Source organism: Pyrus communis, chromosome 16 (assembly GCF_963583255.1).
Source record: "Pyrus communis chromosome 16, drPyrComm1.1, whole genome shotgun sequence".
Taxonomy (NCBI): Eukaryota; Viridiplantae; Streptophyta; class Magnoliopsida; order Rosales; family Rosaceae; genus Pyrus; species Pyrus communis.
Window position 1 is genome coordinate 12,688,769 of NC_084818.1, and position 27,719 is coordinate 12,716,487.

Sequence of the window (27,719 nt, forward strand, 5' to 3'; positions counted from 1 at the left end):
ATTCATCATAGACTCAGTTGTCCTCATCATCCCGAGCAAAACGGTCTCGCAGAACGTAAACATCGTCATCTTGTTGAAATTGGCTTAACTTTACTTGCTCATGCGTCTCTTCCTCACACTTTCTGGGATGACGCTTTTCACACTGCAAATTATCTCATTAATCGTCTTCCCACCAAAATCTTGAATGGCGTCACCCCTTTCCAAAAACTGTTTTCAAAATCACCCCAGTATGATTTTCTCAAAGTATTTGGTTGTGCTTGTTTTCCCTATTTACGTCCATACACTGATACTAAACTTAAGTTTCGATCAAAACAATGCATTTTCTTAGGATACTCATTAAATTATCAAGGTTATAAATGTTATGATCCTACCACTGGCAAGTCTTTTCTGTCTCGTCATGTCATTTTCAATGAAAAGAGTTTTCCCTATACAGACCTTGCTACTCCGACCTTGTCAAAACCTAGTCAGTTGGACCATGTCCTGCCCATTGATACCTTCCAGTACACCCCACCACGTTCGACCCCACGAACACCTCCTTCCCTTGTCGTAACCTCACCCTCTCCCCTGCACCCTACCCCTTCTCTTTCCCACTCCCTACTGCTCCCTACCCTGGCCTCCCATACTATCCTTCCATCCTCTACCCCAGACTCCCATTCTCACCCACCAACTCCCACTACTCACGTGAATATTGAACCTGCCAACACCACTTCTCACACTGTTCCATCCACTCATCCCATGATCACGCGTGGTCAACAAGGAATTCGAAAACCAAATCCCCGATATGCTTGCATCACTACTGTTACTAATACTTTGGTTGAGCCCACATGTTTCTCCCAGGCCAATAAGTCTCCCCAATGGCGCCAAGCAATGGCAGATGAATTTAACGCTTTACAGCGTACATGCACTTGGACTTTGGTACCCTACAAGTCTTCTATGAATGTGTTACCAAATAAATGGGTGTATCGCATAAAAAAGAACTCTGATGGTTCCATCGAGCGTTTTAAGCTAGACTAGTTGCAAATGGCTTTCATCAGCAAGAAGGCATTGATTTCTGCGAAACCTTCAGTCCGGTGGTCACCCATGCCACCATTCGGCTCATTCTCTCTATTGCTCTTCACTTTCAGTGGCCTATCCGCCAGCTTGATGTTCAAAATGCCTTCCTTCATGGCACCTTGAATGAGGAAGTTTATATGCGCCAACCTGCAGGGTTCATTGATCCACAGTTTCCCTCTCATGTGTGTCGACTTCGAAGGTCCCTATACGGTTTGAAACAAGCACCCCGTGCTTGGTTTCAATGTTTTTCCCAGAAACTAGAAGAGTTGGGCTTCACTGCTTCCCAAGCTGACTTGTCTCTCTTCACCTATTTTGATGGCTCAACAATCCTTTATCTTCTCATCTATGTGGATGACATTTTAATCACAGGGAACACCAATGCTCACTTGTCTCAGTTTATCACGCAGCTTGGTACTCATTTTGCAATGAAAGATCTTGGGCCCTTACACTACTTCTTGGGGATGGAGGTTTCCCGGACGCCTTCTGCCTTCTATCTCACTCAATCCAAGTACATTTTGGAGCTTCTACAGAAAACTAATATGGCTGACGCCAAGCCCATCTCAACGCCAGTTCCCAGTGGTAAACGCTTGAGTTTATATGATGGTGAGCTCCTCTCCGATGGATCTTCTTTTCGCAGTGTTGTAGGTGCCCTTCAATACCTTCTCTTTACCCGTCCTGATATTGCTTATGCTGTCAACCAAGTATGTCAGTACATGCACTCTCCAACTACTGCACATTGGGCTGCAGTCAAACGCATATTACGGTATTTGAAAGGCACACATGATCATGGCTTAATTTACAAACCCAGTCCTCTCACTCTAACTGCCTTCGCTGATGCTGACTACGCTGGCGACCCTGATAACCGTCGTTCCACTGGCGGTCACTGCATATTTCTTGGCGATAATTTAATTTCCTGGAGTTCGAAAAAGCAACGTGGAGTGTCACGGTCTAGCACAGAGGCGGAGTATCGTCAACTTGCCTATACTTCTGCCCATCTCTCATGGTTTCGCAATCTATTCCGTGATCTATATCTTCCATTACAGCCACCTCGTCTCTGGTGTGATAATATCAGCGCCATTGCTGTTGCTTCCAATCCCGTTTATCAAGCTCGCATGCGCCATGTTGAAGTGGATTATCACTACATCCGGGACAAGGTCATTCGCAAGGAAATCGAAGTTGGTTATGTGGCTACCACAGACCAAATTGCCGATTTTTTAACCAAAGGTTTGTCATCTGTTCGCTTCCATTATCTTATCTCCAAGCTTCCTGTTCGTCAACGCCCTGTCAGCTTGCGGGGGTGTGATAAACCTATTTTGGATAAATCACCAATTCAACCACAACCTTCCCGCTGCAATCTGCAACCGAAAGGATCATAACAACACAGTCCATTATCTCAACTACCTGCTGTACAACCTGGACTCAACTATCTGCTGTACAACCTGGACAACAGAAGGAATAATCCCAGCCAGACAATCACATGGTTTCTGCCACCTTTATTGTTGTTTATCTGCCACCTTTAATATTGTTTAATGCATGCGTGTATATGCAATTTGTATATAAAACCATGCTGCCATTGCAGCATTGATATATGAAAAAGATCAGTGATCAAAACAATATTCTTTATAAACTCAATGAATGAATAATATTTAAAACAATAGTTATTTTGTGATTTCCGAATCTAGTTACTAATGATTTCCTTTAGGATGTAACTGCAACAAAAGGGAATGAGTTCGAGGACTATTTTCCGAAACGTGAGCTGCTGATGGGAATATATGAGAAGGGATTTGAAAGACCATCTCCTATCCAGGAAGAAAGTATTCCAATTGCTCTAACTGGTAGTGATATTCTTGCTAGAGCTAAAAATGGGATGGGAAAGACAGCTGCATTTTGCATCCCCGCATTGGAAAAAATTGATCAAGATAACAATGTGATACAAGGTTTGTTCTCTACCATCTAATTTCACCTTCCTGCACATCATCTACTTTTAACTTCATGCGGGGTTCATGGATGTCACGATGGGTCTGTATTTTTCAGCTTAAAAAATCCTAGTCAATCATATTCTGTAACTCTGTGAGTCGGGTCGAATTGTTGGCCAAGAAAATTACAGAACTTGGCTATTATTGTTTTTTGGCATTTAGAAAAATTTAAAAGCCTTTTTAAGAAAGATTAATGATTTTGGCACTTTTGTTTAATTTCTGACACTTCAATACAAATTGAGCTATACTTTATCATTTGAATACACTCGGAATGGTACGTCAGAAACTAAACTGAAAGCGCTAAAATCGTTAACATGCTAAGACTGACCTCAACAAAATTGTGGGCTTTAGATAACAGCAAGTAATGAAAGAAAACTTAGCCCAAATTTAGCATTTTAAGGGACCAAACGCACCAGGGATATATGGGCCTGCAAATTGGATAACTTATACCTGCCAGATAACATAGTGTGAAATGTAAAGTGCTTTGATCATTCTCAAAATTTTACAAAAATGGTGGCAAAATGCACAAAGCAATAAACCAGCTAAGAAAAGAAAGGAGAATCCCACTGTGAGTTGTTCGTGAGCAACTAACATTCGTTGAATGTTGATTAGTTTGAGTCTCACGGTAAATCCCGATTTAATCAATGGATTTCAAATTTTCAATCACTCAACCAATGCGTGGACGACTGTGTTTGGTACAATTCTTATAGAAAATGTAACAGTGTACCTTCAGTTAATAATTATGTTTTGGCCATCGAAATAGTCAGAGATAGAGCTAAAAGAGAATTGGGATTGTCCCAACAAAACTACATAAACAAAGTTCTTAAGAGATTCATTATGGAAGCATGTTTTGGTGGTGATGTTCCTATTGGCAAGGGAGACAAATTTTCTGTTAATCAGTGTCCCAAAACAGATTAGAAATCGAGACCATGAAGGATAAGCCTTATGCCTCATTGGTTGGAAGTGTCATGTATGCTCAGGTATGTACTCGACCAGATTTGGCCTTTGCAGTAAGTGTGTTGGAAAGCTTTCAACAAACTCTAGGTGTCTCTCATTGGAATTCAGCCAAAAATGTTTTGAGGTATTTGCAGAAAACCATGTCTTACATGCTGATATATAATCATGTATATTCCCTTGATTTGGTGCGTTATAATGATGCTGATTTGGGTGGAGATATTAACGATCGTATGTCAACAAGTGGATACATTTTTCTCTTGGCAAATTGTGTTGTTTCATGGAAGAGTCAGAAACAAAAGACCCGAGCAGTATCAACCATGGAGTCTGAATATATTGGATGCTTTGAAGCTGTTAGACATTCTAACTGGATTAGGAACATGATTTTGGATGTGAAGATTGTCAGAAACATAGAAAGACCATTGAAGCTATATTGTGACAATAGCTCAACTTTTTTCTTTGCTAAGAATAACAAGCGTTCTGAAGCTTCAAGGCTCATTGACATCAAGTATTTGGTGGTTCAAGACAAGGTCAGAGATAAGATCATTGATATAGAGCACATCAGTACTTATAATATGGTTGCAGACCCTTTAATGAAGGTAGTGACTATTACAACCTTCTAGAGATTAGTGCCAAAGATGGGCCTACATGCATCTCTTGATCTAGTTTGAATGCGGGAGAAAGGAACTCTTTCTCTATTTTGTTTGAGCCTTTCATATTGTTGACTAGATAGTGGACTTATGGGTGTTATAGATGAGTTTTATGTCTTGTAAGCAAATTGAATTATGTTGGTAATTTCTTATGATGTAATTTTCACGTGGATCTAGTATTATTGACTATGCTTTGCAAAATTATTATGAAATTTTGGAATGTCTATGACATTAAAAGGACCAAAATGTGGGAAAGGGATCTTCTTCGGATCCCTTCCTCCTAATTCACCAAGTCTGGGATCCGGGCTGTTGAATTTTGATTCAACAACTAAAATTATTATAACTTGTAAAGTGGGCCCTTGTTTGTAGCTGTTAGATTAAATTTCAATGGTTCGGATCCTTGAATTTGGTGGATTAGGAGGAAGGGATTTGGAGAGGATCCCTTTCCCAAAATGTGGGAGCTTTATTGGTACCAAAATTTTCACACATTGAGTCCCTAATTGCAATGATGACACTTAATATGATTGCTAAGTGATTGTAGAATGCTGGCAAAAGAATGGTTGTGTCAATTTTTCCATAGTCCTGCAATTGTATTGATGTGGAGAGTAATTGAAAGTTTTTGTATACATGAGTATGATTCAGTGATCACTATTGCCTTATTGGATATAATGCTGAGGCATCACTTATGTGAGAGAATGTAAGATTCTGTTGTGTGTGAGTTTACCACATCGTTTTATCTGTATTATATTAAATAAGAAATATAATTATTCATGTTTAGGAGATAAATAATATAAGTATTTATATCAAAATTGATTGGGCATAGAACTTTAAGGGAGTAGTTTAACCCACTCACATTATGGGAAGACAGTTTTCCTTAATAGGAGGAAATTGTCAACTATTGGATATATATGGATTTGGTCTCTCTTCTCACGATTACGTTCATTAAGAAGTTTTCCTTATTGAAACTGAACACCAATTGTCAGAGAGGAGAAGGCTAATTCAACAACCATTTACTATGAATTCATCAAGTAAGTTTCACTTATTGTTTCCATAGAGTCAGTTCTAGTTAAACTATAAAAAAATGGTCCAATGAAAAAAAGACAAAGTGTATCCGCTAGTTTACATGCTTGTAACATTTAGCATTAACTCTTCCAATTGCTACTGCCACAGTTAAAAGAGCATTTTTGACCATGAAATTTCTAAAGAATCGATTGAGAAATCGAATGGGAGATCAATGGATCAATGATAACATGATTATTTTTATAGAGAGAGATATTTGCATGAAAACGTGTTGAGGAATATTGTAAGATGTTGTATGAAAAACTTTATAGATTAATATAGAAGTGTTTTGTGCAGTAAATTCTTGAGTTTTTTAGTTGTACCTTCTTGTTTGAGAATGCCCCCATTCTTACAAATTTCTAGCTTCGTCCCTAGAGTCAATCCTACATTTGATTGTGATGTTAATTGTAGTTACTTGTATTTAATTGGTTTAGATCTTTAATTGAAAACTCTTACACTCCATTGTTCATCAGTGACAGTAAGTAGTACTGAACAGCTTAATCTTTTTTTAAATCTCTACGATTTTGATTGGTTTTAATCTCTTTTTCAAGATTTCAAGAATTGGGTTTTAAATTTTTGTTGGTTTCAAGAGAATTGGGTCTTCAATTTTGGTTGGTTTCAAGGATTTTTGTGGATTTGTCTGCAATCTTGTTTTAAATTTGTTGTATTTTTCTGCATTTTTGCATTATGACACTCACTACCTGATTCTTTACTCTTATTTATTTATTTATTTTTATTTCTCCTATGTTTGTTTATGATTTAAAAATGCTAGGAATTACAGATTTTATGGAAATGGAAGTGAACTTGATATTCACATTGGCAATGATCACTTGATATTCACATTGGCAATGAGCATTTGGCATACCTTGGGACAGGTTTATTCATCTTCTCGTGCATCTGTGAGATTTTGGGTTGACAGGTGCTTTGTCTTAGTTTAATTGCTTGCTCAAAGTGGATCCTAATTAAGTGTTATTTCTCAATTGCTTGCTGAAGTGTACTATTTGAAATTCAGAATTTGCCCCTTTTTTGTTCTCATAATTCTTAATTTCAGTGCTACACTGCAATGATATTTTCTTGCTGAATTGCTGCTTCTATAAAGTTTATAGAATAAATTGTAACAATAGTCCCTAAATTTTAATCAAATTGGAGCAATGGTCTCTGAATTAAAAAGTCATTACCGTTGGTCCTCCAACTCATCAAAATGTGTGGCTATGATCATTTTCGTCAACTTTGTTAGAATTTTGTCAAAATAAGTTATGTTGGAATGACCATTGCTACATTTAGGTTAAAGTTGGGGGACCATTTCTCCAATTGGATTAAAGTTGAAGGACCAATGGTAATGAATTTTTAGTTGAGGGACCATTGCTCTAATTGAGTTTAAGTAAGGGACCACTGTTACAATTTACTCAAGTTTATAAACTAAATGTTCATATAGACATCTTGAATAGGGGTGGAATTTATTCCAAAATTATCATGTCAATTGAATTCCCAACCATGTTAATTTGTAATGACACGATATTGTACCGAAACGAATATTTTGGTACGGTATTGGTATTCGATACCATTACCTATGGTATTACCGTACCATACCAAAAAATATAAATATATGTTATCCTATTCTTGATTTTTTTTTTTTTGGTGTCAAACGATAGATTTTGTTACAATAGATGTTAGATTAGCCATCGACTAGTTTTGAACTCATGTCGCCATGCAAGGGATCGACACCTTTCCACCACACTGTGGTAAAGGGCCACTAGCAATTTCCTATTCTTGATTAAGTTGATGTAATATACAATGTTCTCAATGTTAATGTATCAAATCATGATTGAATTCTTTGTGTGCTGTTTCTCTATATAACTTGATTAATAAGTTCTTGCAAGTTTTTCATGGAAATTTATAGAAAAGGATAAAATGATACACTTAGTAATCTAAATGACGTCATTGCAAAAACAAAAGTCCACTAAATCAAGTACAACATTTTCACTAAATCATAACTTCAAATTGCACTCTTCAATCTCCTTCTTCTCCAGCTGGAAGGAAGCATGGCTTACCAATGGTAGATGCACGAGCTAAAACGATTTAGAAAAAGATGTTATCATGACACTATGTTTTATGTATAAAAATGCACTTAGCCCATCGTATTAATTGACTCAAAACTGCAAAAATATTATTCGTTACATGGAAAAGTACTTACAGTTTACCCATCAATCATTCTCATCGCTTGATCAAAGCTGCCCTCACATATAGCCAATCATATGCACTATTCAAGAACTTGTAGTATGTGTATCTCCATGACCTGATGAATATCAAACTCCCACAAACTCCCCAAAATCCAACAACAAATCCAAGCACTAAACTCACGTAGAATCCTGATATTATAAGCCCATCATTCTCTTTAACTTGATCCTTGAACATTGGTTGCTCCTCCGAACTTGTTTTCACATGAGAGCACAATTGTTGAAGTGGAATTCCACAAAGCAGAGGATTCCCAGCAAAATCAAACGGCTCATAGTTTTGAAGCTGAGTCCCCATTGGAATTTTTCCTGACAGGTTGTTATTTGACAAGTCCAACTTACCAAGGCCTGATATTTGAAAGAGACTTGTTGGAATCATACCATGTAATTGGTTGTTTGATAGATCAAGTGAGTCTAGTGACTGCAACTTCCCGAACTTTGGAGTTATTTGACCTGTTGAATTGTTTCTCGACAGGTTCAAAGAAACCAACCCCACAAGATTAATGATTTCACTAGGAATCTCTCCCGTTAATCGGTTGCTTGACAGATGAATGCTCTTTACAAGCCCCAAAGTACTTTTGTATTTGGACATTGTGCCTTTCCATATCAAGGATGTGTCGTCATTATAAGCACTGGCTAAGGAATTACTGTTGAATTAGTGGCCAAGTGGACAAATGTCCAAGAAAACTTTAGGTGATTAAACAAAACAAAAGAAAAAATAATGGACAACACATTCCTTGTTTTGGGGAGGAAAATGGGAAAAGCAACATCACCTTTCATTATTGTGTTTGTTCTCAAAAACCACCCGTGGGTGTTGGTTCAAGAGCAATATAGAGAACTCATTTCAGTGAGAAGAAAAAGGTGGAGAGAAAAAAGAGAGCTCATTCATTCGGTTTTGGCAGAAAGAAGAGAGAAGAAAGAGCTCCTTTTTGCAGAGAGCAAGGGAGCTGCAAAGAGAGAGAAGAGAAACTGCTGCTTCATTCGGTTAGTAATCATCTACCAAAGTAGTTGTTGTTGTAATAGCTTTGAGCTATATGTATAGAGAATAAATTATTCATTATATTTCTTTCTCTATTTGTTTCTTTGGTGTGTGAGAGCTATTGGGTGTATTGGGCTTTTGGGTTGTGAGATTGCCAACACTTTGTAAACTCCCATTTGGTTGATAGTGGATTATTGGGTGAGCTCCTACTGCTTCAAGGACGTACTCCAGTTACACTGACTGTGGAGGAACCTCGTTAAAATCTTTGTGTCTTTTACATTTTGTTCTTGCATTTTCATTTGATAAATTTACTGTGGGCTAGCTTGAGTTGGTTCCAAGAGATTTTGGTGCTATCCTAGCACAACAATTGGTATCAGAGCACTGGTTGCTCTTGGGTACTGTCTAATTGCCAAAAATGTCAGACGGGCAAGATGAGAATCCTTTTGGAAGCAGCTCCGGATTTGCAAGAACTACGGTGCAAAATGGAAAGTTTGAAGTTGAAAAGTTTGATGGCACAAACAACTTTGGGATGTGGCAATGTGAGGTCAAAGATGTGTTGGCTCAACAAGATCTACTTGCCGCTTTGGGAGAGAAGCCGGAAGCTATGTCGAAGTCGGAATGGGAAAAATTAAATTTGTGGGCTTGCTCTTCAATTCGGTTGTGCCTTGCAAAAACTCAGAAGTATTTTGTGATGCGGGAGACATTGGCAAGTGTGTTGTGGCAAAAATTGGAAGACAAGTATATGACGAAGAGTGCAGAGAACCGACTACACTTGAAGAAAAAGCTCTACCGCTTCCAATACAAAGAAGGTACAAAAATGATTAGACACCTTGATGCTTTTAATAAGTTGATTGCCGACTTGTTAAATTTAGATGAGGATATTAAGGATGAAGATAAGGCCTTAATATTGTTGAATTCCTTGCCGGACTCTTATGAGCATTTTGTTACCACTATTATGCATGGTAAAGAAACTGTGAAATTTGAAGATGTGTCAAATGCCTTGATGAATTGTGAAATGAGGCATAGAGATAAAAATCATGATAGTACCTCTGAAGCTTTATTTGTTAGAGGTAGATCATCGGAGAGGAGATCCTCTTCTAGCAGGAAAAAATCACAGTCTCGACCTAGAGGAAACTCTAAAGGTAGAAAACCTTTGGAAAGGGATGAATGTGCCTTTTGTCGTAATAAGGGCCATTGGAAGAAAGATTGTCCTAGATTGAAGACCAAAGGCAAAGAAAGTTCTGAAGCTAATGTTGCTGAGGTTGAAACAGATTTTTCTGATTTTGCTTTAACCACTTCCTCATCATTTGATTGTGCTACTAAGTGGGTGTTGGATACGGGTTGTACTCATCATATGACTCCTCACAAGGATTGGTTTTCAAGCTTGAAAGAGTTTGATGGCGGTGTTGTGTTCATGGGAGATGACAATCCTTGCACAACAAAAGGGATTGGTACAGTTCGTTTGAAGTTGCATGATGGCATGGTTAAAGAGTTGACAGGTGTTCGGTATGTACCGAATTTGAAGAAAAATCTTATTTCTTTGGGAACTTTGGAAGCCAAGGGCTTCAGGTTTCATTCAGATGGGCAGACATTGAAGGTGACTTATGGTGCACTTGTTGTGATGAAAGCTCCTCGATGTGGCCATTTGTATTTATTGCAAGGAAGCACTGTGACAGGTGAAGCATCTGTAGTCTCAGAAAATATGGGCACATCCGATTCTGATACTACTAGATTGTGGCATATGAGATTAGGCCATGCCGGTGAGAAAGCTCTACAAGGGCTTGTGAAACAAGGTCTTCTAAAAGGTGCCACGACTTGTAAGCTTGATTTCTGTGAGCATTGTGTCTTGGGGAAGCAAACTAGAGTGAAGTTTGGTACTGCTGTACATCAGACGAAGGGCATTCTTGATTATGTGCATTCAGATGTTTGGGGTCCTACAAAGACTCCCTCTTTGAGTGGTAGACATTGGTTCGTGACCTTTGTTGATGATTATTCAAGAAGGTCTTGGGTCTACACTATGAAGCACAAGAGTGAGGTGTTGAGCATTTTCTTGGGTTGGAAGAAAATGGTTGAGAACCAGACTGGGAGAAAGATTAAGATTTTTGAGATCGGATAATGGTGGTGAATACACATCCGACCCTTTCTTTAAAGTTTGCAAAGAGGAAGGGATTGTGAGACATTTTAGTGTCCGGGGAACTCCACAACAAAATGGAGTTGCAGAAAGATTGAATCGAACCTTGCTTGAGAAGGTTAGATGCATGTTGTCTCAGTCGGGTTTGAGCAAGTCGTTTTGGACAGAGGCAGTTACTTATGCATGTCACATCATCAACCGATTACCCTCAGCTGCTGTTCAGGGTAAGACGCCAATGGAGGTATGGTTTGGAAAACCCTCTTCTGATTATGACTATATTCGTATTTTTGGTTCACCTGCTTATTTTCATGTAACTGAAAATAAACTTGATCCTAGAGCCAAAAAGGCTATCTTTCTTGGTTTTAGTAGTGGTGTCAAAGGTTACAGGTTGTGGTGCCCAGAGATGAAAAAACTTGTAATTAGCAGAGATGTGACATTTGATGAAGAAAATATGTTTAGAGACTCTGAGAAGAATGTGAAAGATGTCCAACAGGTGGAGCTTGAGAAAGTTGCCTCTAGTACTTCAAATCCTATTTCCACTGATGTCGAAGCCACTACAAGTGAAGAAGTGGGAGACCATGAGGATGTTGAAGAAGTTGAACTTGAAGATTCTATTCAAGTTGAAGAGCAAGTTTCACCTCAAGAGTCTATTGCCAAGAACAGAGGAAAAAGACAAATTACCAAGCCAACTCGGTATAGTGACTATGTTGCTTTTGCTCTTCCTATTATCACTGATGAGATTCCATCCAATTTTGAGGAAGCCATTGAGAGTGAGGAAAAGGAGAAGTGGTGCAATGCCATGGGTGACGAGATGAATTCTCTCATGAAAAACAAGACTTGGGAGTTAGCTAAATTGCCTAAGGGTAAGAAAGCTATTGGTTGCAAATGGGTGTATGCCAAGAAGGAAGATGTTGCTGAGAAAAGCAATGTCAGATTCAAAGCAAGATTAGTTGCTAAAGGGTATGCACAAAAGGAGGGCATTGACTACGATGAAATCTTTTCTCCAGTTGTGAAGCACTCCTCAATTCGCATTATGTTAGCTCTTGTTGCACAATATGATCTTGAACTTGTGCAACTTGATGTGAAGACGGCTTTCCTACATGGTGATTTGAATGAAGAGATTTATATGTGTCAACCGGATGGGTATAAAGTGAAAGGGAAAGAAAATTTGTTTTGCAAGTTGAAGAAATCACTTTATGGCTTGAAGCAATGTCCAAGACAATGGTATTTGAGGTTTGATAAATTTATGAGAGGCCAAAATTATTCTAGAAGTCAATATGATCATTGTGTGTACTTCAAGAAGTTGCAAGATGGGTCTTTCATTTATTTATTGATATATGTTGATTGCCTCAAAGAATGTCGAAGAGATTGAGAAATTGAAGAAGCAAATGAAAAATGAGTTCGAGATGAAGGATCTTGGTGAAGCAAAGAAGATCCTTGGCATGGAGATCACTAGAGACAGAGAGAAAGGTTTGATATGCTTGAATCAAAAACACTACCTTGAGAAGTTGATTCAGAAGTTTGGAGTTCATGACTCAACCAAACCGGTTAGTACCCCTTTGGCTCCTCATTTTAAATTGAGTTCTCTACAATGTCCTAAAACTGATCAAGAGAAGCTACAAATGAAAAATATACCATATGCAAATTTGGTTGGTAGTTTGATGTATGCAATGGTATGCTCTAGACCGGATATTGCTCATGCAGTTGGCATGGTGAGTCGATATATGCATAATCCTGGTAAAGAGCATTGGAATGCAGCTAAGTGGATATTGAGGTATCTCCATGGTACTCGAGACGTTGGTTTATGCTTTGAGAGAGATGACTCTGGTATTGGTCATTTTGCAGTTGGTTATGTTGATTCAGATTATGCAGGTGATCTAGATGGAAGGAAGTCTACTACAGGCTATGTGTTTACTATGGCTAAAGGGCCAGTTTGTTGGAGGTCCATTTTGCAGTCGTATGTTGCTTTGTCTACTACAGAGGCTGAATATATGGCAGTTGCTGAAGCTATAAAGGAGGCCATTTGGATACATGGGCTGATTAGAGATTTGGGGGTTGATCAGAAGCAGGTGGAGGTGCATTGTGATAGTCAGAGTGCCATTTATTTGGCTAAGTATCAGGTTCATCATGCGAGGACCAAGCACATAGATGTGCGTTATCACTTTGTTCGTGAAGTTGTTGGTGAAGGAGAAATCATTCTCCAGAAGATTCCAACTAAAGACAACCCCGCTGATATGTTAACTAAGGTTGTTGGTGTAGCCAAGTTTGTTCATTGCTTGAACTTGGCTCACATTTTGCCTATATAAAGAAAGCGTTGAGCAGTAGGAGTTTTGGAGCATTTGGCTCGGCATGAGTTGTTCTCTTGCTAGTGATTGGGAGTGATGTTGTGTGTCAATTGTGTTGGTTGGCTTATCATGGCGTTTTCGGAACTTGGCCAAGGTGGAGATTGTTGAATTAGTGGCCAAGTGGACAAATGTCCAAGAAAACTTTAGGTGATTAAACAAAACAAAAGAAAAAATAATGGACAACACATTCCTTGTTTTGGGGAGGAAAATGGGAAAAGCAACATCACCTTTCATTATTGTGTTTGTTCTCAAAAACCACCCGTGGGTGTTGGTTCAAGAGCAATATAGAGAACTCATTTCAGTGAGAAGAAAAAGGTGGAGAGAAAAAAGAGAGCTCATTCATTCGGTTTTGGCAGAAAGAAGAGAGAAGAAAGAGCTCCTTTTTGCAGAGAGCAAGGGAGCTGCAAAGAGAGAGAAGAGAAGCTGCTGCTTCATTCGGTTAGTAATCATCTACCAAAGTAGTTGTTGTTGTAATAGCTTTGAGCTATATGTATAGAGAAGAAATTATTCATTATATTTCTTTCTCTATTTGTTTCTTTGGTGTGTGAGAGCTATTGGGTGTATTGGGCTTTTGGGTTGTGAGATTGCCAACACTTTGTAAACTCCCATTTGGTTGATAGTGGATTATTGGGTAAGCTCCTACTGCTCCGAGGACGTACTCCAGTTACACTGACTGTGGAGGAACCTCGTTAAAATCTTTGTGTCTTTTACATTTTGTTCTTGCATTTTCATTTGATAAATTTACTGTGGGCTAGCTTGAGTTGGTTCCAAGAGATTTTGGTGCTATCCTAGCACAACAATTACGCCCCTTGTTGTCAAGGGGGAAAAAATGATTGATAGTTCGACTTAAACTTCCCTTTTGAGCCAAATAAGTCAACATGTTGAGGCATTTGGGTGTACTTCCATAGATGTTATTCATCGAGAAATCCAGAATATGAATGCTTCCCATATTACACAACTGTAATGGAATGCTTCCATAGAAGTGATTAGAACGGAGGATAAGGATTGCCAATTTTGAAAATCCGACCCCTAACCATCCAGGTATCAAACCTGATAATTTATTTTCTCCAACATCCAAAACTATGGGACTTGTGCAGTTCTTCAAAGATGAAGGCAATTCCCCCACAAATCCAATCCATTGTTATTTAGCTTCAATGTTTGAATAGAACTCAAAGAGTCTGCTATGGCAGGAATTTTCCCGGAAAAGGCATTGTCACTCAAATCAAGATAGACTAGATTTCCAAAATGCGTCCCACAATGGGGAAGTTATTCAGATAATTGGTTGCTTGAGAGATCAAGAAAGGTTAAATTACTAGCCTTGATTGGAGTCTTTGGACAAAAGAAAGAAACCAACCCAGAAAATTTATTGTTGGAGAGATCTAGTTCCAATGTTTCGGAAAGAAATGAAGGAATTGGACCTTCCAATTGGTTCCAACTCAAATTCATTGAAAGAGGGAAAGATGAAAAATCGAATGTTGGATTTTGGATTGTTCCTCTAATTTGGTTGTTGGAGATATATATATATATATATATTCAATTTCACGATCACGAGAGAACATGCCCCAAAACCAACTTGGAATGATATCAGAAATTTCTGCATTAGAAATATCAAGGTGCAAATAACTTTTCTGAGTTTGAAGCCATTTTGGAAAATGTGGACCTAGCATGCAAGACCTCAGAATTACCATTTACAATTGGAAGGGAGGAATCCAATCAATATAGAAGTTCAAAGCTAGCGAGTTAAAAGGACAAATCCAAAAACCTTAATCTGGAGAGCTGAGAGAAATGACTTTCCCTAAGTACCCCTTCCAAAGCATTGCCACCCAAGTCCAGATACTCGAGATTAACATTTGCCCAATGCTTTCAGGTATTGTTCCACTTAACTGATTGTAAGAGAGACCTAACTCTTTTAGTGATGAACAGTTTGCAAGATTAGGTAATGACCCTGCAAGATGATTGTATCCAAGACGAAGAAAAGCAAGAGGTCTCATGCTTCCAAAAACATGGGGGATTAAACCAGTTATACTGTTCTCAGAGAGGTCAAGATAAACAAGGCTGACATTGTAGTTTGACGACCATTAAAAAGTTGAAGGAGAAGTGAATTGGTTGGAATTGAGATCAACATGAGCAAGATTTTTAGAAGAATTTATGTTAAAAAGAGTACTGGAATGAATTAGAGGAGAAGGAAGACAACATTCAGCCAACGTCAAATCTATAAGTTTAGGGAGCTTATTAACTGCTTCCATCCAATCATGAACATACTTAGATTGCTGCTACTAAGGTCCAAATATGTTAAAAGAAGAAAAATTAGGTAGCCACGAATTCAGTTTTTCTACCTTAGCCAAGAAATTGTAGCTAAGATCAAGATATTGCAAGTGGGTAAGGTTTCCAACCTGACTTGGAAATCGACCACCAAAAGAAGCATCAAAGAGATCGAGGTGTCTTAAATTGGAAAGAGAACCAATGAAATCTGGAAGTTGTGTCCCGTCGAAGTTAATGTAAGAAAGGTCCAAATATTTCAAATGCTACAACTCAATCAGTTTATGACTCATCATCTTACCTTGCAAACGGTAGTAAAACTCTGGGCCTCCTTCCTCTTGAAGTGAGTAAGCTTCACTGAAATAAGACCGTCGAAGATTGAGCTGAGTAATACGACCGGTTCGGTTGCTACAGTGGACACCTACCCATTTGCAACAATCTTGCTTGTGGACTTCTCTATTCCCCATGAAGAAAGGAGATTGTAGTCATCTGCGAGGCCCTGTTTGAAATCAAGGAGTGCTTCTCTTTCCCTCTCTATGCACCTCATCACCTTCGGCACCTTAACAACATCCGTGCCGCCAACTACCCCTGAAGAAATATTATGGATTTCAAGGGATAGGGACTGCTTGCAACAATGTAACAAAATTAGCATCGCAAATATTGAAGCACGAAATAGTTTCAAGCTTCTAACTCCCTCGCCCTGCATCTTAACAACAATGAAAATGAGAAAGTATTTAGGCTCCGTTATTGGAAACTGGAAAGTAATTGGGAAGAAGATTGCAACACTGCAAGTATATATGCACATAAAATAGCCTTTTACAGAAGAAAGGTATAGAGCCGAGTCACTCGCTCATACATGATGGGATGGAAACAAACTATCTGCTTTCCAATGTAAACCAGGCCCTAACTTTCTCTGTCAATATCACTCAATAACACTGATGTGTCGAAATACAAATCTAACATATCAATCAATAAGCAAGTAAAACTGGTCACGGTATTGACTTGTTTTACTTTTATTGCTAGAAATTACGTTAGACTGAAGATGATTTCCTCACCTTCATTTTTTTTCTGAGCACACCTCTATGTGTTTTGGTAATGCATAGGGAGAAAACGTGTATGCGGAAATCTCACTTCATAAATTAGACAACAACTAGAATGGCAAGTATTGACTTTACTTACTAATTGGATTATTCAATTCTTTTGGAACACAATATACTACAGCCATTGGCAGGGCCAGCCCAGGCCCACTGCGGGCTGGGAGACTGTCCAGGGCTCAAAATAATTGGGGGCACCAAAATTATTACGACGGTATATTTATATGTTTTCATAAGATTATATATTTATAAAGTTTGGTTATATGACGCAGACATTTAACTAAAACAAGTGGTTTTGTTATTTAAGATTAATGAGGATGTCTTGGGTTCAAAACACCATGTGTGCTTATTTAAATTTTAATTTTTACAAATTTCTTTTCAGAAGAGTATAAATTTATAACATTTGGCCAAATGATCAAGAAGTATAATTAGAAGCAATGGTTTTTGTTGTTTAAAATTAATGAGAGGTCCTAAGTTCGAAATGCTATATGCATGTTTATTCTTTTCGATTTTTACAAATTTCTGTTTTTTTGTTAATTTCTTTTTAAATACTAGCAAGTAGCTAAGTGGGTTGCAGTTTTTAAACATACGTTCCAATTCAAGTCTAACCTTCAACAATGAGTAATGTGTAGGTCAAATTTGCAAATCATATCATCAAAAGGTTTAATTTAGTGCTAAAAAACAACATTATTTTTTATGTCCTATATTGACATGGTCAGTAAATAAAAAAAAAAAAACACCTCACAATTTATATAAAAACACTTTAAAAGTTCGGATAGAAGAGGAACAAAACTCATCATCTATCTACTTGTAAGCCCGTAGATTTTTGGTTTTATTCTCTCGATACAAAATAAATTAGTTTTTTCTGTGCTTCTAAATTATTTTGAGATTGAAGTGTTTTTCTAAGTATAATTTTATTGATCTCTTATGTGTAAAAACAAATAATTTTCTTATATAAAGTGATGACACATTTTTTAGCATAATCCTGGACCTCAAAAATCTTAGGACTGGCCCTAGCCATTGGATTAGACTGATAGGCCATACTCAGAACTTTAGAACTTGGAAAGATAGTGGTAACTACACAGCAATGATGTTAACAAAAAGAGCATCCGAATCTGAAAAAATTAATGGACCTTTGGTGGCCACCCTTCACTACAAACGACTTTTCTTCTACCATTGGAATCATATCAAGTTGCTGTCTAACATTAAGGTTCTTGTCAACAAAAGGCGTGGGAAGACCGATTCCACCATACGCTCTCAATGTTAATGTCTCATATCTTGGTTCAACTATTTGTCTTCCTTTCTCTGCCGGTACCTTATTAATAATTTGTTCCAAGTTTCTCAAGGAAATTTATTGACAAAGTTAAACTGATACACTATTAAAATGAGATAAAAGGGACCTAACCAGTAGGGAGAGTTTCTGAAGAAAGAAAGTGAAGAAAGGTTGCGAGGTTAATCAATTCAGTGGAGATGCAGACATCCAGAAATGTAATTTTATTGCTTAATGTGAAACGGTAAAAGATGATCAATAAAAAGATTCAGTTCGTGACATGATAAGGAATCCTCTAAAAGGTCTCATGAGGCCCGTCCACACGCTTGCCCCCTCTTGCATCTTGGTTGGAAATAACCGTTGCCAAAGACGCTTTATGTCACTCAAAGATACTATCAATCTTTGCAAAATAAAATGGCCCACAAAACTAAGAAGCAAAATATCTGCTTCGACGTAAACTAGGCTCTAGCTTTCCGAGTCAATATCACTCCATTATTTGCACGGACGTTTTTGAAAAGAAATTAAAATCAGACATATCAACTAAAATTAATAAAAGAGGCCACAATATTGACTTAAGTTATTGTTGTTGTTAAAAAACTATTTAGAGAGAAGATGGTATCCATGTGAGGTCAGCATAACAAAAGATATACTGCCACGTACATAAACACAAGCTAAAAGAAAATTGTGGGAAAAAAAAAAAAAAAAGAGAGAGAGAGGAATAACATCAACAAACACATAGGCGTCAAAACTAACACTCGACCAGTGCATCATTCGTGCATCCAACCCCCCCCCCCCCCCCCCCTTCTCTCTCTCAAATTAGAAAAGAAAAATTACAAATTGAGGTGGGTAAGGATGCAGTCGGATATAGTTATTGTTGGAAACGTGCTCTAATTTCAATTATAAGACGATACTTTACAAACATTTCACAAGTTAAATTAAATTCATTTAATTTAAGGACAAAGATTATTGTTTAAAGTCGTCTCATTAAATGTTATATATTTAAATAATAAATTCAAGGAATTTGTAATTAAGAGAATGTAATCTAAAAAGTTATATTCATGAGACATTTTTTTTCGTACACATATCTTAATTGTTCCTATCATAGAATTGAGAATTGGACATTGACAATCCAGATAGATCATTACATACCATGTCTTCTCTCCTAGAGAGTGTTTGGTCTCAGGTCATTGGTGTAAATGACACCAAGACAAGCATATAGGTGCTCAATATAGAGTGAGCCAAGTGAACGCGATCAACAAAGAGTTATCATACTCATATCATTTGAGAACTCATGGTTGAGATAATGCAAGGTAATCATTTGACCTAAGACATCATAGTTGTCTTATGGTTAGATCCTTAGTTTTTGGCTATGTTAAAGGCATTCCATTTGGGGGTGTCGACGACATATTTCGGATTAAGCTACTTAATCATGTGTTTCTTCCTTGGCCTCTTCGTATGCAATGATCTATTTGTTTGGATCGCATTCGGAAGATGACTTTCTATACCTCTCACATATATCACAAAGGAAATATGGTTGCAGACAATTTTGCTAACATGGGCTTGTCTCCAACTTTGGTATGGCATGATTCCCCTCTGATAGTGGTTTGTGTTGCTTTGTTTTCAAACTATGTTGGTTTTCTTGGTTTTTGTTTCTCAATTAATATGCATCTCGGCATACAGGTATGTCTCACTTTCATGTTTTTTTTTTCTTTCTAAAATTGTGATATTGCTTGCTTTGTTTTGCAGGTTTAGACCTTTGTGGGGTTAGGTTTCATGTGCCCATCTTTTCCTTGTATCTTTGTTGTTTTTGTTTTTAGAAGGGTAAGATCTATATCCCCTCTTCTTTTCATGTATTTTTTTTATTTTTTTTTTCTTGTACTATGAGGGGTTCAACTAGGTGTACCTCTTTTTTTTTTTTTTTTTTTTCCGATATTAATAAAATTTACCTTGTACCATTGAGATTTTCTAAAAATGAAAAAAAATAAAATTAAGCTCGACCAAGGAGCACACGCGTATAGTTACAAAACACGAAAATAGCAAACATTATTATTCAATAGGTGAAGTTACAATAAATTCAAACCATAATGTTCCAGATCCATATATCAAACAAAACCAAACCAAGAAAATAAAACATAGTATTTACAAATTAATAAGTAGGCAGAATCCACATTGGAAACTCTATGGTCTTGCTCATCAGAGTCCGAGCACGTTGGTGGTAAGGATTTTCTACAAACCTCTTTTCTTCAATGTTGTAGACACCGTGATCGAAAGCTCCGTCCGGTCCAATGCCTCTACCAATACGAACATTATCATGAATAAAGTATATGCAATTTGCTCGACATCCCACCTCTAAAGCACAAACAGATATTGAAGAGTTATCACCCACAAACACAGCAACGTCGTCACCTAAAGTGTTCACCTCCGTCCACTCACCCTTGCTGACATTTAGTTCATATGCTTTGCATTTCTCCGTCTCACGATCCAGATTAAATCCAACAAACTTTTGAACCATCAATATTTTTTTCCCGTTACGAATCACAAGATAATACTTACTAAGGCCAAAATTTTCTCCACATTCACGCGCAACTTCCTTCACATCTGAGATGGATTGAGCAGTAACATTAAAAGAAAAGAGTATACCAAGATCACAAAGAACATAGAATCTGTCTTCAAATTGAACAACTTCTTGAATTAAGCGCCAACTTGTTCCGACAAGGTTTTGATCAACATAAGTCCACTGGCTGTCTTTGTTGAGTCAAATAAACGCCAATTCGCACCTCTCTCCATATGCAACCATAATAATACAATGATCGGTAGTCTAGTGGTATTCCTTTGCACTTGTAAGTGAGAAGTTTTAGGTTCGAATCTCGTAAATGGCGAATTCGATACCAAATTAGATTGTCCATTATGTGGATTAGCCAAACTCCCCCTCCCCTTAGTGTAAAATATATCGTTGTACTAAAAAAAATAATGGATATGCTGAAATTGAAGTTTTGTATGCAAAAAAATGGCCATGTTATTCTTCACATTGGGAGGGTTGGAGGAAGGTTAACTACCCTCCTTATTTTCCTTCCAACTCTAAAATTGGATTTATTAGGGATACAAGGAAATTGTCAACGACAACTGTGAACTGAGAACTGAGAACTGCAAATTGGACGGGTAAAACCCTAATTTTTGCACCAATGGTGGCTTGAACGAGTAGAACTCTAATTTCTTAGCCAATCTATGTGGATTCCATGGAACATCTATCAGTTAATTTGAGTTATACTGTAAGATCTGGAGTGGAAGTTACAAGTATACAAAAGGGGAAGAAAAAAGAAAGTGAACAATTGGGCATACCTAAACTGATCAAACCAATGCCTGTACAGATAGCAAAAGGCACAAAGCAATAAACCGGCTAAAAAAAGAGAGGAGAATCCAACTGTGAGTGTTCGTGAGCAACTAACAACCGTTGAATGTTGATTAGTTTGAGCCTCACGGTGAATCCCTATTTAATCAATGGATTTCAAAATTTCAATCACTCAACCAATGCATGGACGACTGTGTTTGGTAAAATTCTTATAGAAGATGTGTAACAGCGTACCTTCAGTTAATAATTATAGTGTTGCTGCATTTTCTCTTTCGCTTTCTTACCCTTCTCAAGATCCTTTCCGTCTCTTCCATTACCTCCTCAGCCATATCTTACGTCTCCACAGAGGAAACGAATACGGTTGCATTTACTTTTGAGCGTAATGGTTATATACTTACATACGCGTAGAGATACAGCTAGTAAAATTTAATAGATAATGCAAATGTGTTGAGAACAAATTCCACGTTGATATGAGGAAGGACCTTGCATGTGCTTATAAGGAGTTTGGTTAGTCTCCATATTCCTAATTTGTTTTATGGTGAAACCTATTTTCTTCATGGTATCAGAGTAGTTTGTCCCATGTGTGAAGTCAAACGACCATACGAGCTCCATGTCACCCCTGTTGTGTTGTCCACGTATTAGACTTGAAAATTCGTTGCACGTGAGAGAGCGTGTTGAGAATTATTGATGGAATGAGGGACCTTGCAAGTGTTTATAAGGAGTTCGGCTACTCCCTATATTGCCAATAGGTTTTATGGTGGAATCTCACCTTCTTCAAAATGAATGTTCACAAAAGTACCTGTTTCCTTCTCGCCAAACAAGTAGGAAAGTGTTGGAGAACAATTTAGAAACAATAAAATAACAGAAATACAGAATCGAAATACTTATACTTTATTATTCAAAAATACTTGCAATACAGAATGCAATAACACAATAATTACAAAAAATTAATATGATACTAACTTGAATGAATTGAAGATAGAGGCTAACACAAACGTTATGTCCTTCGAACAGTATTTCCGTCTCACTCGTGTGTTTGTGGTTCTACAACGTCTGCTTGATCAGGATGCAACTACCTAATTCTACAACCTGCACTAGATTATAGGACTCTAGCGAATTGCTTTGTGTGTTTACTCTCTGGAAAGTTTGTACGGAAGATAAGGAGGAAGAAAATATGATTTTTGATGGAACTGAGGACTCCAGTTATATAGGCTCTTTCATACCTCTTCAAACACATTTTGGATGTATCGGAAGCTATACAACTCTTTCCAAAGAGATACAACTCTTTCTAAAGAGTTGTGTCTATTAATCAAAACGTTTTTAATTAATTTAATTAAAAAATTAATTCGAAATTAAAACTAATTGATCAGATTAATTTTAATTCCGCCCAAAGCCCTTGTCTTGATTAATTAATATTAATATTATAGTATAATCATCAAGCCTAATCCACACAACCATAAGGCCCAAGCCTCCAATCCATTTCCAAATAGTCCAAGTTCTAATTACTAAGAAAAAGGAATAAGCCTATATAAAGGCTAGTGAAAAAATATTGTTGACCAATGTGGGACAAAAGGATCTCAAACTCCAACAAAATGCTCCATCAATCTCCTCGTCCGATTCAATGATAACTCTACATTCTTCTGCCTGCATCATGAACTGTCATCTCTTACGGACCACGGAACTAGAAATGGAAACTAGACTGACACTTATAACCCAAGGAGGAACAAAATGGATTTTTATGCGGCAGGTAAGATAAAGGGCAACTTTTGATACAAGTGCATGAAGAGAAATGACTCAAACGCACAACTATAATTAAGCCAAATACCTTATTGCCAGAAACATATACAAATTAGTTGCGATATACTGTCTTTCTAATCAGCATGAAAGATGGGAAACGACAAACAAAAACTAAAGGCTACCTGTGAAATGGAAGTAAATCTGCCACGCTTTTGTACTTTCCGGAACCCATTATCGCTCAAGGTAGATGTTTCTACCTTTACAGACTTCCAGCCTTCTGTTTCTATCTTTGGAACTACGTACGACTGCTTGCACACCAACCTTCGGAAGCACAGATGAACTGGAATCAGGAGAAGGACTTTTTAAGTATGGTGCTACTTCAGAGAAATAGTAGAAAGAACACATTACTCTTATGGAGTGGCAGCGGCACTATCGGCAGCACCCTGCAATATCCAGATATAAAAAGTTTCCCAGTAAGATAACATAGTCCGTGCGTGCGTGATGAAGTTAATGAGGCGTAAATGGAAATGTAGGTCATATTTGGTGGACTTAGAGAGGATGCTTCACATTTTTGAATGGAAGTACTGTAATTCTGGCTGCAAGAATAAAGAGATGATGAAAACGGATTTAATAACCACATTGGCATGGAAATTATGTAACCGAAAGTTCAATGGGTGAATAGAAAATGTTCGGAAACCCAGATCAGCATTTCTTGCGTCAGGCAATTTACTAAACAGTTGCTCTATGTTTTCTCAACGAAAATGTAATATTTCAAAGTGGATGACCTCAAAGCCTTATATGTTTGCATGTGTCACAGGGCTATCCGTTATGCCAATTCGTTGGCATACCATTGAGCCATTTTTTATTAACATAATGACACCGAGCCTTTATTGCAGCCCGTGCTCCTAAATCAGTTGCTTTATTTTTGGTACCAACTATTAAGAATTGTTTTTCCATACTTGCTGCATCAAAAATTAAAAATCACAAGCTTCTGATAAAAACCGAGCAGTTCTAGTAAGATTAATAAAATGAATGCCTTTACGCTTTGCAGAGATATAGTTCCATTCTAGGATTCCATTTCCAAGTAACATGACCAAAATGAACTCCTACTTCCATCATCTCTTCCAAATTGATGTTTCAATATCTTCTTGTCATTTCTCCCCACACTTCTTTTCTTCTTTTTTTTTCTTTTTCTTAAAAAAAAAACGAGATGAAGTATAAAGAATTGAAAGAGTGCTTTGACTTTAATTGAAGGAAATGAAAGAGCTTACAAATTAAAAGGAAAGAGCTTTGAAATAAAAGCTTGCTAAACTTGCTAAGTAGAATAAAGATTTGAAATGAAAAGGGTGCTGCGGTAGAGAGATTTGTTTGATTGTTTGAGTCATTGAGTGTCCCCCTTATTCTCTGCCTTGGCTTAAAAAATATAGAGAACAAACCATAGTTTGAACACAAAGCCACTTGGTACAGATTCTACCTCCCCCAAAATCACCTCTTTAGGAAATAATATTAAAAGAATCCACTTGCTGCATTTCACCGTCCAAACCTCTCTTGTGTGAAAAATATATACAAATATATATCATATAATAATAGGTGTCATTTGATATCTGTAAGCTAAACATGTGTCATTTGATGCAAGTCAGAGTCTAGTTTCACAATAATCTCACAAAATACCGTAATCTGATGTTAGTCGCCAAAGAGTGAAATTTGCTAATTTTAGGCACCACAAACAGAGAGTCCCTGAGAAAGTGACTGCTCTGATGGTTGAGATCGGAGCAATGATGCCTGTGGTCCATTTGGTACAGCATTTGGTCTCCTACATAACAAATTGCGAGAAAAAAAAAAGTTGAATAAGAATATCGACAACAAGAGGATTCAGGAAAATCCACAGTATTAGCCTAATCACAATTAATATTTAAAATCACATGTAATTTGATACGTATTTGTTAGAATTTGACATAAACGACAGACGTAAGTTGAAAAAAGCAAGAAACATAGAAGCAGAAGCAAGTTCGAACGACCCAATTCGCATAGGTTAGTTGCTGTGAGTAAATGTTGGAAAGAAAGTGATGTTAGGATACCAAATAGGCCCTTGGGTTGATAAAAAACAGAATAGGATTTGATAGGATTTTTATCACCGGTAAAAGTAGGGATAAAAACACATAAATATACTTGCAAGAGAATAAGATAGTTGTAGTATAAACGGCTCAAGCAATGTCGTTTCCACTGGATTAAATGAATAATTTGTATTTAATCTAATTCTTAATTAATTATTTAAAACAAAGTTTTGGAAAAAGTTGATTTTGTGACCTAAAATATTAAAAACGAATTTTAAATTAAAACAATTAAATAAATTAACTAGAAAATCCGTGCGTTCTCCTTCCTAATGGCTAAATAACCTTATTTATACTACTAGAAAATAAAGCCCTACGTAGAAAATATCTTAGAATAAAACTAGGAAACATAATAAAATAATAAAACAGCAAATAAAAGGTTTCCTTTTTGAATTGAAATTCGAACTTCTCTAAAAATCAGACTTTTGACTAATCAAATCAACTTTGATTTGGTCCCAAAAAGTCTATTTTGAAAGCTTAAGTAGTCCCCAACAAATCTTCAAAAGGAATCTTCCTAAAAAATGCCAAAAATGTTCAAAAACTTCAATTTAGGAAAGCTACGCGCTGTGCCTTTTATTTCATTGTCACGGTCAAACGGCTGAGTAGAAAAATCTGAAACTTTGATATAATCATCTTGAAAGAGTCACGAATATCCTCCAATTGAAATCGCTCCAAAGTTTGTTTGTTTGATTACTTTATGCTCAAGAGGAAGTCGCATGTCCTACATTGAAAATACATAACAAAGTATCAAACTTCATCAAAATAAACCAATAAATTATAACTAAGAATAAGGTAAAATATATGGTATAATATCGACTCATCATGATCCTATCGGCATCCTCTTTGTGAGGATCCGTAGATCAGTTCATCGTGTCCGTTCATTTGTTATTTTACGGCCAGAAATCATTTAATTTTTTTTTTAATTTAAAATTGAACACAAATAGTAACTAGTGAAAACTGATTGCACGATATACGATAAAACGGACACGATGAAGTGATTCTCAAGATTCTCACAGAGAGGGATCCTCATACATGAAAAACAACACTAGTATTGCTATGATTTGTTGTTTACAAACTGCAAAGTATGGTTTGGTTTGAAGGATGTCTGTAGAAATAATTTTAGCTAACCAAAAAAACGTAAAAATAGTTTTAGCTGACAAACACTATACTTAGTCATGTAAACTTAAGAATATAAGTAATGACTCGGTACATTGAAAATTAGACAACAAACCGTACATTGTTATAGACTCTCTTAGGTGACAAGTGTTTGAATTATCGTTATAGATTCTGAAAGAAACAAAACAAGTTATTAGCGGGCCGGGCAGGGCCGGCGGGGACCCCCCCGAGGAGGTGCTTTTTCAGTGAGGTCTTGTAGTGTTGGAATTTGAGTGATAAAACCCTTTTTATAAAATAATGATGCAACAAAATTGGGTTGAGTTTGATTGATTTTATTTTTCAATCTCTCTAAAAGAAGAGAATATTATTTAAGGAGTTTTAACGAAAAATTTCAGGTACTGTTCATTTTAACGAAAAATCATATCTTTACAGTAAAAAGTCAAACCTGATACTATTTACTTTAACCTTTATTTTGTGTTTATCGTTAAAACTCAAAATTTTCAAATCATTTTCATTAATTTTTCTTATTGTTTATGTATTAGGAGGAAGAAAACGGAAAAAATCATTTTAGGAAGTGCTTCCGTGCACGTGATGGTTTAACGGAAGTGGCAAATGACACGAGCCGGATTGACATTGACACGGGGCCCACCTGATAAGCTCAAATCTCTATCCTCCGTCGTTGAAGCTTTTTGCCGAGTTTGCAAACTTCCCGCATCCATTTGTCTTTCTCAAAAGAATATCCACACGCATCGTATATGAAAGGGTATCCGACTAAATAAATATTTGAGTTGCACCAATTATATATAATTTTTGAAAATAACTAAAAAGTCATAATTATTTTCTATAATTCTCTTATGCCTTTTTTTTTTTTTTTTTTTTTAATTTAGAGAAAATTGCAGCAAGGGTACCCAAGCTAAAAATCATAATTGTTGGTCCTTTAACTCATCAAAACGTGTAAATTTGAGTTATATTGAAAGACTATTGCTATAATTGAGTTAAATTTTAGGAACTATTGCTACAATTCGGTTAAAGTTGAGAGATAATTTCTCCAATTGGGCTAAAGTTGAGAATTACTGCTATAATTTTTCTCATTTGATTTTTCATATTTGCCATTTGATTCAGCTTTACGTACGTGATACCTAACTCATTTTGACAAAAATTCTACCAGAGTTGACAACAAAGACCATAACTACATAAATTTTTAGTTAAAAAATTATTGCTTCAATTAAATTAAAATAGAGAAACCATTACTATAATTTTCTCTTAAAATTTAGGTAGGATGGTGGTAGGTGTGTGTGCGCGCATGCACGGAGACAAAAAGAAGGTGCATTTTCCTCTTCAAAAACAAAAATGTATTTAACATTCTTTCTTTATTTCACAAATTTTTATTTTTCTAATTATT

At 36.8% G+C, this 27,719-nt stretch overlaps 1 pseudogene; it reads right to left on the minus strand.

The window, feature by feature from the left end:
* Positions 1-7,906: 7,906 nt before the first annotated feature.
* On the minus strand, positions 7,907-16,373 carry LOC137721578 (receptor-like protein EIX2; annotated as a pseudogene).
* Between the last annotated feature and the right edge of the window lie 11,346 nt (positions 16,374-27,719).